Genomic DNA, 17,110 nt, shown 5'->3' with positions numbered 1-17,110 from the left:
AGTGTTGGTTTATTACTCCTATTGTACATATCAAATGCAGGTACTGGGGACAAAGGGCTGATGATTTTTACGATCACAAAACAAAGAGGATCCGGATCCAATCCCTCAAATGTCAGAATAACCTAACAATTGTAAGAGGGCCCACTCAAATGCCAAGCATTGATGTGAGATATGAGTATGTTTTCCTCAGTAGACTAAAGCAGCCCATGTAGACACTTTGAGCCTGAACTCTTTGCTTACAGAGACAATAAATGAAACATTTAGTGTTATTATTCGATAATCAGTTCACACAATAGAATGCTCTGCTGTCTCCTGACTCATTGTTTTAACAAGGGCACTTTCATAAGCTGGAAGGAACTAAGAAGCCAACTGATTCAACCTGGGTCATTTTATAGAGGAAAAAAGAATGAGAGCCAGCAAGGGGAAGTAACTTCCTAGGTCAAATAGCTCATAACCTCAGGCCTCTTCACTTCTCTAGGTCCTTTTTAGCTTTCCAACACTGCCTCCACTGCACCTGTGATATAATTCACTCCCTTGCAGGGGTCCCTGATTAACACCTGTCTCCCCAACTTGCCTGTGACCCCCACGACAACAGGGATTGTGATAGTCTAACAGTGCCCAGTTAGACAGGTAGCTCAACAAGAACTAGCAAATGAATTAATCATATACAATATCTAAGTCTTAACTAATCACACATTTGTTCAATCTTCAGCACATCAGAAACATTTCTCTCTGACTCGATATAACCTGTCTGAGGGTTCTAAGTTCCCAGAAGAGGAACTTAGCTCCCAGGAACTTAAGCTCCTAGAATAAGAATTGCAAGTAATCTGCCTTTACTTGCAATTAACAGTTCACATGGAATAATGAAGTAAAGAGTTCTTCACAGAGTGTGTGTATGATAAAGTAAATGAGTTCTTTGCTGCCAAGAGAAATGGGGACAACAAAGGAGGAATAGCCCTCCGAAATAGATATTTTGTAATTTTTTTTTTTTTTTTGAGACAGGGGTCTCACTGTCACCCACGCTGGAGTGGAGTGGCATGATCTCGGCTCACTGAAACCGCCGCCTCCCAGGTTTAAGTGATTCTCCTGACTCAGCTTCCTGAGTAGCTGGGATTACAGGCATCTGTCATCATGCCCAGCTAATTTTTGCTTTTTTTTTTTTTTTGAGACGGAGTCTTGCCCTGTTGCCCAGGCTGGACTGCAGTGGCATGATCTCAGCTCACTGCAAGCTCCGCCTGCAGGGTTCACACCATTCTCCTGCCTCAGCCTCCCAAGTAGCTGGGACTACAGGCGCCCACCACCACACCTGGCTAATTTTTTGTATTTTTAATAGAGACGGGGTTTCACCGTGTTAGCCAGGATGGTCTCAATCTCCTGACCTCATGATCCACCCGCCTCAGCCTCCCAAAGTGCTGGGATTACAGGCATGAGCCACCATGCCCGGCCAATTTTTGTATTTTTAGTAACACTGGGTTTTGTCATATTGCCCAGGCTGGTCTCAAACTCCTGACCTCAAGTGATCCACCTGCCTCGGCCTCCCAAAATGCTGGCGTTACAGGTGTGAGCCACCATGCCCAGCCAAATTTTGTAATTCTTTAAATCACATGTTGACAGACAAATCTGAGACAGTATGTAATAATAAAAAGAATACAGAATCTGGAATAAGAAGGCCTCAGTCCTAAGTCCTGCTCTACTACTTAAGGTCTGTGTTACCTACCTCTAACAAGTAATAGACTTTCTGTACTTCATTTTTCTCCTCTGGACAGTCTGTATGCTATAAAGCACTATATAAACATTAGTTGTTGTTATCCACATTATAACAATGCTTTTAACTACAATTTTTCTGGGAAGGCAAAGGTACAAAATAAACCTAATAAACCCACAGATTTCACAACAATTACCATCTGGCTTTCTGGGCTTGTCCCCTGTAAAGAGGACAAGGTTGTAGGCAATTCACTAACTTTTTTTTGGGATAGAGTCTCCCTCTGTCGCCCAGGCTGGAGTGCAGTGGCATGATCTCAGCTCACTGCAACCTCTGCCTCCCAGGTTCAAGTGATTCTCCTGCCTCAGCCTCCCGAGTAGCTGGGATTACAGGTGCCTGCTACCATGCCTGGCTAATTTTTGTATTTTTAGTAGAGATGGGGTTTCACCATGTTGGCCAGGCTGGTCTCGAACTCCTGACCTCAGGTGATCCGCCTGCCACGGCCTCCCAAAGTGCTGGGATTACAGGCGTGAGCCACCACACCTGGCCAATTCACTAACTTCTGTTAAACTCTCTACTCATTCATGATGCACGCAACTTTTACTGAAACCAATGCCTTGCTGTTTCCAGTGCTAGGTAAGGAAGGTAAAGTACCTACCCTCAAGGAGTTCGTGGTCTAGTCAGGGTACTAGAAATGTAAACCAAAAATTGAAATTTCAGGGTGATCAGTGCTTTAACGGAGGTTTGCACCATGTATTATTGGGAGGCTACACAGAGGGAAATGATCAGCTCTACAGGGGCAGAGGGGTGACCAGAGAAGACTTTTCAAATGAGGTGCCGCACATCCTATCATGCTGTGGGAGTAACTGGGACTTTACCAGAAAGTCAGGAAGAGAAGGAATTTTCAACAACAGAAAACAAGTAACATGCACCATGGCATTAAAGAAACTACAAAATGCAGCTGGGCACGGTGGCTCACGCCTGTAATCCCAGCACTTGTGAGGCCGAGGTGGGTGGATCACAAGGTCAGGAGAGTGAGACCAATCCTGGCTAACATAGTGAAACCCCGTCTCTACTAAAAATACAAAAATTAGCCAGGCATGGTGGCACACGCCTGTAGTCCCAGCTACTCAGGAGGCTGAGGCAGGAGAATCACTTGAACCTGAGAGGCGGAGGTTGCAGTGAGCCGAGATTGCACCACCGCACTCCAGCCTGGGCAACAGAGCGAGACTCCATCTCAAAAAAAAAAAAAAAAAATTGCCATTCTGTTACCCCACAGTCTCCAAGTTTAGGTGGAGAATGAAGTCTTATGCTAGGAATATACATATGTGGGGAAGGTGGTTATTACAGGAAAGATCAGGTAGCGGCAATATTCTCCAGTGTTAACATACCTTAGACCTGCTCAGTCTAACAGAACAGGTTTGCCAAAGTCAGCCGACTTGGCTTTTACTCTTTATATATCTATATCTATATCGATAGATACATATATATCGATATCTATATCTATATATAGATATTTTACTCTTTATATATATAATTTTTTTTTTCAGATGGAGTTTCACTCTTGTCACCCAGGCTAGAGTGCAACGGCAGAATCTCAGCTCACTGCAACCTCCACCTCCAGGGTTCAAGCGATTCTCCTGCCTCAGCCTCCTGCGTAGCTGGGACTACAGGTGTGCATCACTACACCTGGCTAATTTTGTATTTTTAGTAGAGACGAGGTTTCACCATGTTGGCCAGGCTGGTCTTGAACTCCTGACCTCAAGTGATATGCCTGCCTCAACCTTCCAAAGTGCTGGAATTACAGGCATGAGCCACCATGCCCAGCCACTCTGACAGATATTTAAATACCAAAAAAGAAACATGTCCTAATGTGGTCAGTTAAAAGTACTCTCCTGCCAAACTGGAAAGCCCTAACCCTAAATAACAACTACGTTCAGGGTTATTTCAGAGGGCGGAAGGAAAGAGTTTGTAACTAACAATGCTATACAAGCTAAAATACTTTTCTCTTGGGAATATTTTTTTCATTCCTCATCCCTAAATAGATATACATACATGGCATTTGATAATGCTATTAAAGGACTAAAAGTGGAACTAATTGTGAGGTGTAGAAAGAATTCTCCCTAAGGTGATAACTGAAAAACTTTTCTTTCTTATCTACAAACCTCCTTCTGATCTTGAAAGAAAATTATCAGATCTTCACTCAAGGCTTGAACATTCCTTCCCAAACTCCCCTCACCCTCTTCTTAAAAGACAGACTTGGCAATTTAATCCTCAAAACCAGTGTCTAACTGCTGTCCTACAGAGCTTGCTTGAAGCCTACTAGGATCTCCCCTTTCACTTTCCCTAAAAGGGAGAAAAATGGGAGATGTAGGGCCAGTAGTGAATAAAAACATTCACTATTCCCTGTGGAAGAACCTTGTGATATGAGGCAAGAATGGCTAGCTAGCATGTAGGATTTTGTCAGCTTGATAGGTATGCTAGCATTTCTTGGGAGACTTAGCCCGACTGAACAGGAAAATAAGTGTTAATAACAGAATAAGATAAATTACCTATTCCAGGTGGGCTTGGTACAGTCATAGTTAGAGGCAAGAGGGTACATAATGTGATTTCTACCTATTAAGTCCTAGATTCCTAAGTAGTTTTAAAACACTTCTCCGCTTGTTCACCTGCCCAAGGCAAATGATTTAAAGCAGATCAGTGGTTGTCATGGGTCTTCCCATGAAGGGGAGAGAGGAGTAGAAGGGCCATGCTGGTTTGCAGTGTAACTCCAAAACCACTCAAAAAACTAAAGCAGTAAAAAAATTCCCAAGGTTCTCATCCAATCTATTCTGATCTTAATTAACTGCTGTGTGCACCAAGGTAGTTCTACAACAACAGGCTTTACACAAAACCATAGACAGCTACATCTTGGAATTAACACACTTATGGTGCACCCATTGTATAAAAGTTTACAAAAATCCTTTTAAAATACCTAAATAAAATGCCCTCAAACCTTAAAGAAATGCCTTTCTGACATGGCAAATCAGAAAAGGGCTGGAAAGCAAGCCTTACAGAATCATGTCCAGTTTATTGAGGGTGGTACATCTACTGTCACTAACATATTTCTGGAATGGTTAAAAGCAACTATCTATGTTGTTAGTGCATAAACAAAAGTATCCCACATTACGAATCATTAGTACAGAATGGGCTTAGCTTCATCTTGTATATTATCATTAAAAAGCAATTAAAGACAAGTGCAATGGTTTTGAAAGGAAATTCTGTGAAAAGTCTATCAATAGGGCTTAGGCTAAGCCTCTCTAAAATAATTGATAAGTAATTACATATTTTGAGAAGTAAAGAAGAAAGTAGCCACTCTCTGCTGGAAGAATGCTTATTTGCCAGGCACTGAGATAGGTACTTTTACCTAGTGTTATCTCATGTGATCCTCACAATTCTGGCAAGGTAGATTAGTTCTTCCCATTTTCAGGTGAGAAGAAAAGGTTCGGAGAAGTTAAGTAACTTGTTAAAGGTCATAGCTAGAGGACAGCAAAGCCAAGCTTTGAACCTCGGTCACTTAGACCCTGAAGCATACCCTCTTGAGATGTAGTCCCGATTTAATTTAAAAAACCAATCTGTCTACCCTGTGGCCCATCACCTCTGAGCTTTTGCTTTCCATCTCTACAGGAACTTTCCTATCATCATACAGGTATGCCCCAGAATCTCCCAGGTGTTAAAAACTCTTCTTTGTCATAATGGAAGTACAAATTACGACCATAAAGTGTTACCACCACTGGAATGGCTAAAATGGAAAAGAGATACTAGCAAATATTGATAAGGATAAAGAGCAACTGGAGCAGCCGGGCGTGGTGGCTCACACCTGTAATCCCAGCACTTTGGGAGGCCAAGTCGGATGGCTCACCTGAGGTTGGAAGTTCGAGACCAGCCTAGACAACATGGTGAAACCCCGTCTCTACTAAAAATACAAAAAATTAGCCAGGCATGGTGGCACATGCCTATAATCCTAGCTACTCAGGAGGCTGAGGCAGGAGAATTGCTTGAATCCAGGAGGCAGAGGTTGCGGTGAAACCAGATCGCACCATTGCATTCCTGCCTGGATGACAGAGCGAAACTGTCTCAAAAAAAAAAAAAAAAGGAAAAAAGAGCAACTGAAACTCTAATATTGCTGGTGGAAGTGTAAATTACTCCAATTTGGAAATTTTGTGTGTGTGTGTGTGTGTGCGCACGCACGCATATACACACACACACACACACCTCTTTCCATGGCTTTGCAATTCTGCTTCCACGCATATACCCAACAGAAATACATTCACCCAAACAGTATACAGGAATATCCATGGAAGCCCTACTGTAATAGCCTCAAGCTGGAAACAACTGAAGTGTCCATCAATGGTAGAATTATGATATGTTCACAGAACAATGAGAAAAAACAACTGATACATGCAATAGTACAGATGAATCTTATGTTGAGCAAAAGCAGGAGGCACAAATAAATACATGGGAAATGATTCGTTTTACATAAAATTCAAAAATAGGCAAACTATGGTGTTCGAAATCAGGATAGTGGTCATCCTGTGAGGTAGGATTACAGATGGAAGGCAGCCCAAGGGGCTTCTGGGAACATTCTGTATCTTAATCTGAATGCTGATTATGTAGATATGTTGACTTTGTAAAAATTCATTGAACTGTACACTTATAATTTATATACTTCTCTAGTTACATTTGAATTAAAAGTTTATATGAGTGTTTTGTTTTGAGACAGGGTCTCTCACTCTGTTGCTCAGGCTGGAGTGCAGTGATGTGACCATGGCTCACTGTAACCTGGACCTCCCAGGCTTACGTGATCCTCCTGCCACAGCATGCCGAATAGCTGGGACTACAGGCGCGCACCACCACACCTAATTTTTTGTATTTTTTTGTCTAGATGGGGTTTCTTCAAGTTGCCCAGGCTGATCTTGAACTCCTGGGCTCAAGCAATCCGCCCGCCTCAGCCTCCCAAAGTGCTGGGATTACAGACTTGGGCCCCTGCACCCAGCCTATATGACAAATTTTTTTATTTTCTTTTCTTTGAAACGCAGTCTCGCTCTGTCGCCAGGCTGGAGTGCAGTGGCGCAATCTCGGCTCACTGCAACCTCCACCTGTTGGGTTCAAGCGATTCTCGTGCCTCAGCCTCCCGAGTAGCTGGGATTACAGGCACGCGCCACCACACCCAGCTAATTTTTGTATTTTTAGTAGAGACGGGGTTTCCCCATGTTGGGCAGGATGGTCTTGATCTCCCGACCTCATGATCCGCCCACCTCCGCCTCCCAAAGTGCTGGGCTTATAGGCGTGAGCCGCCGTGCCTGGCCAATGACAGATTTTTTTAAAGCGCCTAGTCAAATATTTGTAATTTGTAAAAAATAACCAAAAAATAAAAAAACCCCATTTTGACCCCACATTCTCCCCCTCCCCAGTAAAGCTCTTTTTCTGTGATCTCCTCTAAATCAAATTTCTCCAAATATTTGACTCCACTTTCTTTTTTTTTTTTGAAGCGGAGTTTCACTCTTGTTGCCCAGGCTGGAGTGCAATGGCACGATCTCAGCTCACTGCAACCTCTGCCTCCTAGGTTCAAGCAATTCTCCTGCCTCAGCCTCCCGAGTATCTGGGATCACAGGCATATACCTCCATGCCCAGCTAATTTTGTATTTTTACTAGAGACAGGGTTTCTCCATGTTGGTCAGACTGGTCTCAAACTCCCGACCACAGGTGATCTGCCCACCTCGGCCTCCCAAAGTGCTGGGATTACAGGCGTGAGCCACCGCGCCTGGCCGACTCCACTTTCTTAACCTCTAATTCACTCTTAAACCTTCTCCAATCTAGCTTGAGCCAACCACCATTCCTAACCTCTTCAAGGTCACCAAGGAATTCCAAGTGGCCAGATCTAATTGACACTTCTCTATCCTCATCTTAATCTCTCAGCAATGCTGGACACAAGTGACTCTCCCGCTCTAAACATCTCTTAGCTTCTAGCACTCTGCACCCGTGGCTTTCCTCCTACCTCAAAGCCTTTTTGCTGCTTCTTACCCCTCCCTCTGTTCTTAAATGTTGTGAGTGTCCAGGCTGTCTTGGGCCTCCCTCTCCAACCACACCTCAGGTTGCTTTAAATACCTTTCTTGGCCGGGCGCGGTGGCTCACGCCTGTAATCCCAGCACTTTGGGAGGACAAGGCGGGCAGATCACTTGAGGTCGGGAGTTCAAGACCATCCTGGCCAACATGGTGAAACCCCGCCTCTACTAAAAATATAAAAAATTAGCCAGGCATGGTGGCAGGCACCTGTAGTCCCAGCTACTTGGGAGGCTGAGGTAGGAGAGTCACTTGAACCTGGAAGGCAGAGGTTGCAGTGAGCTGAGATCATGCCACTGCACTCCAGCCTGGGTGACACAGCGAGACTCTCTCTCAAAAAAAAAAAGTAAAAAAAAAATAAAAAATACTTTTCTTAAATCAAAGATGCATAAATTCCTACTTTCATCTCCCCTGCCCCTGCTGGTGGGCTAAAACATCATCTTTCATGTATTAATCACATTTCCTTCCTTAGGCCCTTTAGATTTGTTGTTTGTTCCTTCTGCCTGGATTGGTCTCCCTAGAACTTCCTATGCTTAGCTCCTTCTTGTTATCCAAACATCAGCTTTAATGTCGTTTGTGTGTGTGTGTGTGTGAGAGTGAGAGAGAGAGAGAGATAGGGTCTCTCTCCAAGCTGGAGTGTAAGTGGCTTGATCATAGCTCACTGTAATCTCGAACTCCTGGGCTCTAAGGATCCTCCTGCCTCAGCCTCCCAAAGCTCTGGGATTACAGGTGTGAGCTACCACGCCCAGCCTTTTAATGTCATTTTCTAATTTCACCATAACATTTGGTATTAGCTGATATTATTTGCTTACTTATTAACTGCTTTCCCTAACTAGAATAGAAACCCCATGAGGGCAGGCACTTTGTGCTCTACTGAATTTCCAGAGTCTAGAATGGCTTCTTGGGTAAAAGAACAGCCTCTAACGGGTTTCCTAGCTTTAATTCTTGCCTCTATCCAACTACTTCTCCACAAGGCATCACCCACTGCCCTCCTCCCCTCAACACACACACTTAAAGCTCTTTAATGTTGCTTGTTCCTAGAAGTGATCTTTCTTGGATGGATTATCCAAGGCATCCACACAATGAAAGAAATCATGTTAACTCTTTGTACATAAAAATGTTTAAAAACTCTTCAAAAAAAAGGTTCTTTAATGGACTCCTATTGCATTTTAGAATAAAAATAATCACTTCTTACGTGGTTAAAGACCCTGACCACTTCTCCAATTCATGCCGTGCTACTTTTCTCACTCGTTAGCTTCAAGCCATAGTGGGCTGGTGTGTGAAAAACCGAAAGGTAGTGACCTTTCGGTTCTTCACACTGAGCTGGTATGTGTAAATGGGGGAGGACTCCTCATGTGGGTGATACTTGAGATGAGACCTGAAGGCTGAGAAAGGATTTTTTTTACTGCATGCAGCTAAAAATTATAATTCTAAAATGATGGCTGGGCATGGTGGCTCACTCCTACAATCCCAGCACTCTGGGAGGCCAAGGCAGGTGGATCAGTTGAGGTCAGGAGTTCAAGACCAGCCTAGACAACATGGTGAAACCCCATCTCTACTAAAAACACAGAAATTAATGGTGTGGTGGCACACGCCTGTAGTCCCAGCTACTCAGGAGGCTAAGGGAGAAGTATCGCTTGAACCCGGGAGGCAGAGGTTGCGGTGAGCCAAGATTGCACACTGCACTCTATCCTGGCTGACAGAGTGAGACTCTGTCTCACAAAAAAAAGAAAAAAAAGAGACAGAAACTGCACAATTATGATTCCAGGATGATCAGTAAATTAAGGATTTTAAACACACACAACCACAGCAATACCTTGAACGAAAGACCGAAGAGAATTCTTTGTCTGCTAAGATTACTTGAAAAACAAAAGAAAAGAAAAATGGTTTAAATTGTTATTACAGAAGGACAAAACCAGAAAAGGAGAGCCTGGAAGAGGAATAAGATGGTCACTTCCATCTCATCCTAAAAGGACACAGAAGGCTTCAATGCCTTCACTGTTGTTTTGGATTGGAATGGTGCTGCAATGGGAACTGCAAATGTAAATAAACATGAAAACAACAAATGCAGATGTAAAATAAAAACACGCTAGAAATCAAAGAAACCGACCTCTACCAGACGCACCCAGGTCTGGGTGTACCTTTGCCTGTTGTTCCCGACTTGAACAGCCCAAGCAAGGTGGAAGGAGAAACATAACAAAATGATACAGGAAACCAGAGAGCAGAGGGTCTTGGAGCATAAACTGTTAAAATAATAATATGAATAAGGGGGAAAGGAGAGAGATTTCACTTCCCACTAGCAATAAGTGAGCTCTGTTTCTTAAGCGGTAACTGTTAACAACTGAAAGACATACGTAATAATCACAAGTTATAAATGTTCTCAGAAACTCCCTGGTTTCAACTATTCTATGACAAATATCTGCAGAGGGACCTCAGCATCTGCTACCAAGTTCAGGGAAAAGTAATTCTAACCAATGGAGCTGTGCCAAAATATCACCCCCGGGGTCTGACCAATTAAATGGCTGCTTCTTAGTGTGGAGTTTAGGAGAGATGACAGATTGAACACTGCAGCAGAGAAACCTACGCTTGCATTTCAACCCAGGCATTCTGCCCCAAAGGGTGAGTCAATCAGGAAACAAAGCAGAGTAAAGTCTTCTAACAACGCTGAAAACAGAATAAATGGACCTGCAGTTTAATTACAGCAGGATCCTTCTTCCATCGAAACTGATGACAAAGCTCATCAAGAATAAAGAGACTCTGATCCCCCTACTACTCTGGTGCAGGAAACAGGATTTACCAGATAAGCTCTTCTGGACCTTCTACTGAAGAAGCTGCTTTCACAAGATATTATCACAATGACTGACTAATGGGTAACCAGGATTTTTTTTTTAATGAAGGCAGGGACTAGGTGAAGGGGTTTCTGGCACTCCAATGCACTGGGAAAAGAAGGCACTTCAGGACAGGAATTCTGTCTAGGCTCAAAATTATGCAATTTACCTTTCCAAAGTGGACTGCACAAAAATTACTGCAGCCAATGTACCATGGTATAGAATGAATTCTGGTGTTATTTAACTCCTTTAATTAAAACCTGCTACATTGAAAAGATAATTGAAAGGATTAAAATAATGCATGTCAAAGCATTTAACCCAGAGCCCAGCAAATAATCGATGTTCAACAGAAATTGGCTGTAAACAAAGTACTTTTTTAAGGTTATTTTTGTTGTTGTTGTTTTAACACAGAAAGGCCCATTAAGGTTCTTAACTTTTTTATTTTACTTAGTTTTGAGACAGGGTCTCCGTCTGTCGCCCAGACTGGAGTGCAGTGGCATGGTCTCACTCACTGCAACTTCTGCCTCCTGGGCTCAAGTGATCCTCCAACCTCAGCCTTCTGGGTAGCTGAGACTACAGGCACAAGCCACCATGCCCAGCTTTTTTGTTTTGTTTTGTTTTTTTAAGACAGAGTCTCGCTCTGTCACCCAGGCTGGAATGCAGTGGCATGATCTTGGCTCACCGCAGCCTCTGCCTCCCAGGCTCAAGCGATTCTCATGCCTCAGCCTCCCAAGTAGCTGGGATTACAGGTGCCCACCACCATGCCCAGCTTATTTTTGTATTTTTAGTAGAGACAGGGTTTCACCACATTGGCCAGGCTGGCCTCGAACTCCTGACCTAAAGCAATCCATTCGCCTTGGCCTTCCACAGTGCTGGGATTATAGGCGTGAACCACTGCACTTAGCCCATTAAGGTGCTTTAAAAAGACGTTTATCAGTTCTATTCCTCTATCTATCTGCTTTTTAAAAATTTAGGGGCCGGGCGCGGTGGCTCATGCCTGTAATCCCAGCACTTTGGGAGGCCGAAGTGGGCGGATCACGAGGTCAGGAGATCAAGACCACCCTGGCTCACACGGAGAAACCCCGTCTCTACTAAAAATACAAAAAATTAGCCAGGAGTGGCGGCGTGCGCCTGTAGTCCCAGCTACTCGGGAGGCTGAGACAGAAGAATGGTGTGAACCAAGGAGGCAGAGCTTGCAGTGAGCCAAGATCACACCACTGCACTTCAGCCTGGGCGACAGAGCGAGACTCCATCTCAAAAAATAAATAAATAAATTAATTAATTAATTAAAAAAATAAAAATTTAGGAATAAATAAATTTAAAAAAATAAAAATTTAGGTATGCCAATACCTCTAATCAGGTTCAGTTTAGTTTTTGAACCACTCTTCTAAGAATTAAATGACTACAGTTCTTCCACCAGTTCTTAATTATATAATCCCTTGAAAAACTTCTCAGAAGTGGTCAGAGTGGTTTATCCTCCTTGCAGCCCGAGGCTGTTAAATCTCTTCCCAATTCCACCCCATTGCTAATGAGTTTGTTACTCCCCACAACCGTGCAGTCCAGCCAGTTTAGAATTTCTCCCTTAGCTCCTCAACCCTTCTCTGCCAAATTCAAAGAATGAACGTATGCCTCTGGCCTCCACCTGATGCAGTGTAATTGCTTGCACTGCACTGAAGTCAGATAGGATTTGGTGATAAATCCAGGATGAATTCAGACTAAGCACCCCCTTCCTCCCACAGACCTTTAGCTTGGTTTGATGTTTGATCTCAATCTGAAAATTATGCTGACTTTCTGAAATGTTTTCTGCTCCTGCCAGGAGGATGTGATCTACCCAGTATCTACGCCAAGCAGCAGAAATGAATAGAGATTTCTAGTTCTCTTGGTGTCACAAAAACCTTTGTATTTTCACCATATTCTCTCCTTGCCAAGAACACCTGTGTTCAGCCTGATCTTCAGGTTTTACTATTTGCATCTATCTCACAACAAAGTGCAAAATGCCTCATATTCCCACCTTTTGATAGAGTCAAGAAAAACGACACCTGTGCTGATAGCAGAAAGGCATACTGTTCTCACTGCTTTCACATAGTCACTAGACCATCCACACTGAGATGTGCTGCTGCTTTACCCATTTGCTCCTGGAATTACGAAGTGGAAGGACAGATGATTTTCTTTGCAATATGGCAAGGGTACAGAATGCACACACACACACACACACACACACACACACACACACACACACACATTATCAAAACCTTTACCTATCCCATATTATAGTATGAGGCCAGCAGAATGGACCTGGTTCAAGTGGTTGTGATAATCCACAAAGATCCCGAGATGACTCGAGCAGATGGTTATCCTGTAACCAATCCAGTCCTCTAATGAATGTAATAGAGCAGATTTCACAGTAGGAAGCAATGGGAAATGGGAGGTGGGTTCAGAAAATAGGGGCTGCTGAGATTGTTTATCAGCTGAGTGACCCCAAGCAAATTACTTACTTAATCTCTTCTCCAGAGACTTGCCAAAGGGTGAAGCAATTCAGCAGCTAGCATTAAATGCAGCCTCCAGTACTCAAAGAAAGTTTGAATTCAAAGACTAAAAAAAGTTCACAAACACCCGGTAGTCATTTGTAAACCACCACGCTCAGAAAACACTCAAAAGTTAGGCTAAAAATTCTGGAAACCAACAAAAGCAGACTGTTATTTAAAAGAATGGGCCAGGTGTGGTAGCTCACGCCTGTAATCCCAGCACTTTGGGAGGCCAGGTGGACTGATCACCTGAGGTCAGGAGTTCGAGACCAGCCTCGCCAACATGGCGAAGGCTCTACTAAAAATACAAAAATTAGCCAGGCATGGTGGTGGGCACCTGTAATCTCAGCTACTCAGGAGGCTGAGGCAGGAGAATTGCTTGAGCCATGGAGGCGGAGGTTGCAGAGAGCTGAGATCACGCCATTGCACTCCAGCCTAGGTGACAGAGTCAGACTCCATCTCAAAAAAAAAAAAAAAAAAATGAGCCTGTTGTAGTGGCTCACACCTGTAATCCCAGCTACTGGGTGGCTGAGGTGGGAGGATCATTTGAGCCTGGGAGATCAAGGCTGCAGTGAACTGTGATTGTACCACTGCACTCCAGCCTGGGTGAGAGGGAGACCCAGTCTCAAAATATTAAAATTAAAAAATAGAAGGTGGTGGCCAGGTGTGGTAACTCACACCTGTAATCCCAGTACTGTGGGAGGCCAAGAGAGGAGAATCACTTGAGGCCAGGAGTTTGAGATCAGCTCACAGCCTGGGCAACATAGCAAGGCCTCACTCTGGTATCAAGGCTGGACTGTAGTGAGGCACTCTTGGCTCACTGCTGCCTTGACCTCCTGGGCTCAGGTGATCCACCCACTTCAACCTCCTGAATAGTTGGGACTACATGCACATGCCACCATACTCAGCTATTTCTATTTTTGTAGAAACGGGGGTCTCACCATATTGCCCAGATTGGTCTCAAACTCCAGGGCTCAAGCGATCCTCCCACCTCAGCTTCCCAAACTGTTGGGATTACAGGCATGAGCCACTCCCCAGGCTCTACAAAAAAAAATTTTTTTAATTAAAATAAAAGGATGGAGGCCAGGCACAATGGCTCATGCCTGTAATCCCAGCACTTTGGGAGGCTGAGGCGGGCAGATCACCTGAAGTCAGGAGGTCGAGACCAGCCTGACCAACATGGAGAAAAGTAGTAGTCTCTAACAAAAATACAAAATTTGCCAGGTGTGATGGCGCATGCCTATAATCCCAACTACTCTGGAGGTTGAGGCAGGAGAATCGCTTGAACCTGGGAGGTGGAGGTTGTGGTGAGCCGAGATGGTGCCATTGCACTCCAGTCTGGGCAACATGAGTGAAACTCCATCTCAAAACAATAAAAAATAAATAAAAAATAAAAGGATGGTGAATTATAGGCTAAAATTTCCCATTGTTATTTAAAAAAATAGCCAAACACAGACTGAATCCCATATCTACCAAAAGTAACATCAGTAGTCAATTCAGTGGCTTCATTTTATAAACCATATGGATGCAGTACGGTATAAACTAGGATAAACAACCATGCCCAGGAAGAAAGAATGGTCCCTACAAGAAAGACGTGCATAAGGATAAAGGCAAGGGCTGTAAAGGACTAGTTATGTTAGCTTCTTTTCAAACCCAAAATGGAGACTTCTCCAGCCAAGCTCCAGTATTAGAAGTCTTGACTTTCTAACAGCACCAAGTTTCAAAACACAGGCACATGAGTTACAGTAGACAAACACATCCTGTTTGCATTTGACTTCCTGTTTTGGGCTATCTGATCTCTTTCCACTGCTGCACCCTAGACCTTCAACAAGTAGGTAACCTTTCATATCTGCTGCCAACTGGTTCACTAGACAGTATTTCAGTGACAATAAAGTACATTATTATATGAGTCAGGTAAAAGATTCACCTAACAAGCACCAAAAACCAATCATGAGTGTCTAAGACACTGGATTTCTCATGCTTTGTACTGACATCTGACTTAAGCAATAAAAACTTAACACAAATAGTGCTGAGATAAGGAAATTAAGCCTGAAACAAAACTTCGAATATGAGGGCTGGGAAAAAGAGCAAGAAAAATTGAAAATGTTTTAATAATTAAACGTTGGCCCGTTTTCAAATGCAGAAGGAACAGATTCCCAGAAGGGAGTGACTGAGACAGTTAAACAGCCCTTTGGTGAACACTGCCTCAAATCCAACCTGCTACCAACTGGACAAAGTCTACTTTTCAGCATTGCAAAAGCCTTCAATTTTAGACACCTAAAGCCTCCACTTCAAGTGTAACTTTCCACTACTTTCAAAGATTTGGTGGTTTCCCAGGCCACATTCAGTTCTAGAAGTAAACACTGGGCAACAAATACCCCAGCTTAATGGACAACTCATTTAGCCTCTTTGGGTCTGTTTTCTCATCTGGAAAATTGGAAGGTTGAACTACACTCATCTCTAATGTTTTCTCCAGCTGTAGAAAAATTTGAGGATTCAATATTAATGGTTAGCAGAAGTTTCTGTGGTTTCCTGCATTATTTCTTTGGTCAAATAAGATGGCTCTGACATCCCACATCCCACACTGTGAATAAAATGCCCTGATCTACCTCCCCAGTACCCAAAGATTCTTTTCCCTTTCCCTTTCACTTGAAACATGCATTGGAAAATTTCCCTCTTGAAAGCAATATACTGACAAATTTTAAGTACTGTTCTTTATACATGGTCTTTTATTAAGATCTTAATGTAATCACCAGTCAATTCCTACGCTGCTCATCTGATTTATGGAGGAACTCGAGCCACAAAAGGATGGAGAAAATCTGACCAGCAGCATGTGGCACACCCACACAGTGACTGCTAATGGGGAGAGAATGAGGCAAAATCTGGGTAAAAAAAGGGAGTGGTAAAGAGAAGTTCAGTGAGTCAGTGCACGGGAAAACACAGGTTAATAGAAAAGAAATAAAAGGAAATGTGAAAGGAAGAAGAAAAGCAAAAAAGGGAGGGAATCTATAATAAACAATGAGCAGAAACTTAAAAATCTGAAATTCTGTTCAGTTATTCATTCATTCATCCAATAGATATTGAATGCCCACTATGTGCAGGGAACTGAACTAGACACTAGGGGAAAGACAAAGGCCAACCAGACAGATCTGCTCAGTGAGGCCATGGTCTAGTAGGAGATAGGTATGTAAACAAACAACTATAATAGATGGCAGAAAGTGTAATGTGCCACAAAGGAGACGTAAAAGAGAATTCTCTGCTATAAGACTCAGGAAGAAGTGATTACTCCCAGTGAGGGATCAGACTAGGGAGCCTTCATGGGAAAAATGACATTCCAAGCCAAAAGCACAACAGAAACAAGGGTACTCAAGTAGGAAATCAAGGATATACAGGAGCAGTGAGTAACTGGAAATAGCTAGTGATCCAGAGAGCCATGCCTAAATTGGATACGTGGACTGGAGCCAGACTCAGTATTCAGAAATTGGCAGTAGTATCTGAATTTAAGTCTAGTGGAAGAGGAAGGGGACAGGGAGGAGCTGATGGAATAGGAGCCAGAGGAAACTCAAAAACTTAACCCATAAAATTAAGATAATAAAATCAACACAAAATCAATGTGCACAGATATATAAAGTTCCTCCAAAGAGACAGAGTATCTTCCAAACCAAAAGCAAGAAGAGGACAAAAAGGCTTGGATGACTATATTAATATACAGGTATTTAAACAAAGAATGTGACCACATCTAAGACTGATTAGCAAAGAAATCTGGAAAAATCTAGAAAAAACAGGGAGAGGCATTTTGACTCCAGAACTGCCCAAGGCTGAGAAATACTAGAGGTAGGTGACACAACATCTTCTCTGCAGTGGAACAAGGTTATTTCATGAAGCTTAGATGGGTACAGCATATAGTAGCAGCTAGGGGTATGGGCTCTTAGAGGCGGAGGGACTTGATTCAA

General features: G+C 43.2%; 1 protein-coding gene across 2 annotated transcripts in view; it reads right to left on the bottom strand.

The window, feature by feature from the left end:
* Positions 1-17,110, bottom strand: part of RFFL (ring finger and FYVE like domain containing E3 ubiquitin protein ligase) — a 79,476-nt gene that overhangs the window by 26,832 nt on the left and 35,534 nt on the right. The window lies entirely within an intron of this gene.

The sequence above is a fragment of the Nomascus leucogenys genome, unplaced genomic scaffold, assembly GCF_006542625.1.
Source record: "Nomascus leucogenys isolate Asia unplaced genomic scaffold, Asia_NLE_v1 Super-Scaffold_249, whole genome shotgun sequence".
In the NCBI taxonomy this organism is placed as follows: Eukaryota; Metazoa; Chordata; class Mammalia; order Primates; family Hylobatidae; genus Nomascus; species Nomascus leucogenys.
The sequence above is the reverse complement of the archived record's forward strand: the minus strand, read 5'-3'. Positions and strand labels throughout refer to the sequence as shown.